Below are 1876 nucleotides of genomic sequence, written 5' to 3'. Positions count from 1 at the left end.
GACAAAATGAGACTCTGTCTCAAAAGAAAAAAAAATAGGAAACACAGCCTTAAGCACTTCAAGGTTCCTATTCAGTTGAAGTCCTAGGAGGCATGATGAAAAACCAGGAAACCCCAGCAACCCAGACATTTTGCTTCATCTGTCTTTTTTGTACAGATATTGGTAATTTTTCCCTCACGAATTTTGCCTTGTGAGCAGCTTTTCTACAAATGGATCTTTACCCTGGAAGTGAGAACAATGTAACCTAAAAATTGTACCCTTATATTAATTTGAACCAAAATTAAAAGGAAAGAAAAGAGTTTTGCCTCCAGTATAGAGCATAGAAGTCTTTTGACAGGAGCAAACACCTTTAACTTTGTTCCACTGGGCACCAAGGACACACACACACACAAAAGTACACACACACTCTCTTATTCACCTCCTTCCTACTCCCCCCAGAAGAAACAAGAGTCATCTCGACTCTCTTTCTGCTTCATTCAATTGCCCTATCACATGCTTTTCCTACGTTCCTTTCACATAACATTAAACAACTTAAATTCCTATACCAGGAAGCTGAGCCAAGTGATTGACAGATAGTGGAAAAAGAAGTGATGGAGATGTTACCTGAACAAGTTTCTTGGCATTGGTTTATGACCTCTGGTCTGTACGCAATGTTTTCACGACCTAAAAGCACATTCACTCAAGTCATTAAAATCTAAACTAAATCTGGTGCATGCTTCAGCAGCACATATACTAAAATTGGGACTATACAGAGGAAATTAGCATGGGCCCTGTGCAAAGATGACACACAAATTTGTAAAGCGTTCCATATTTTTAAAATAAAATAAATCCCAACTAAAGTGGCCTTCCTTGTGGTCACTAGTGACTTCTTAGTTAACTGCCACATCCAAAGGCCCATTTTCAGTTAATGTATTTGATTATTCTGCAGCATTTGTTGCTTTGGGCAATTTCCCAGTCCTCACAACTCTTCTTTCCTGGCTTGAGGCACCATTGTCTTGTGGTTCTACTCTAATCATGCTTTATCTATCCTGCTGGCTTCTTCCCTGACCACCATCTAAATGCTGGGGTTTTGTGCTTACACAAACCCCGGTAGAAAAAATAAACTTAAAAAAAAAAAGTGAGCTCGGGGAGGCCGAGGCAGGTGGATTGCTTCAGCTCAGGAGTTCAAGACCAGCCTGAGCCAGAGCGAGACCTCGTCTCTAAAAATAGGCGTTATGGTGGGCCCCCATAGTCCCAGTTACTAGAGAGGCTGAGGCAAGAGAATCTCTTGAGCCCAAGAGTTTGAGGTTGCTGTGAGCTATGACACCGTGGCACTCTACTATGGGTGACAAAATGAGACTCTTTTAAATAATTTAAAAGTGGCCAGGCATGGTGGCTCACAGCTGTAATTAATACTAGCACTCTGGGAGGCCAGGATGGGTGGATTGCCTGAGCTCAGGAGTTCAAGACCAGCCTGAGCAAGAGTGAGGCCCCCATCTCTAAAAATAGTCAGGCATTGTGGTGGGCGCCTGTAGTCCCAGCTTCTTGGGAGGCTAAGACAAGAGAATACTTGAGCTCAAGAGTTTGAGGTTGCTGTGAGCTGTGACGCCACAGCTGTCTACAAGGGCAACAAGTAAGACTCTGTCTCAAAAAAAAAAAAAAAAGTTTTTATGTCTTCTCATCACTTTCCCTGTTCTCCCAGGGTGACTTCAATCCTTACCCTGATACAACTTGTAAATCTTTCACTAACTCACATTTCTTGCTGGAGCTCCAATCCCATATATCTAATTGCCCTTTGGACACACATACACCCAGTTTACTTATATGCACCTCGAACGTGGGCCTTACTCTTTACCTCCACCATGGGTTTCCATATCAGGGTTAGAGACCCTATATG

The 1876-nt window shown here is 42.5% G+C and overlaps 1 non-coding gene across 1 annotated transcript; it reads left to right on the top strand.

Annotated features, from left to right (window-relative positions):
• Nucleotides 1-708: 708 nt before the first annotated feature.
• On the top strand, nt 709-815 carry LOC111721798. The gene has a single exon (XR_002770814.1). It is a non-coding gene; the product is annotated as a U6 spliceosomal RNA (small nuclear RNA).
• The last annotated feature ends 1061 nt before the right edge of the window (nt 816-1876 follow it).

Source organism: Otolemur garnettii, unplaced genomic scaffold (genome assembly GCF_000181295.1).
Source record: "Otolemur garnettii isolate 467f Iridium unplaced genomic scaffold, OtoGar3 scaffold00184, whole genome shotgun sequence".
Lineage (NCBI taxonomy): Eukaryota > Metazoa > Chordata > Mammalia > Primates > Galagidae > Otolemur > Otolemur garnettii.
Note: the sequence above shows the minus strand (reverse complement) of the source record. Positions and strands in the feature narration are given on the sequence as shown.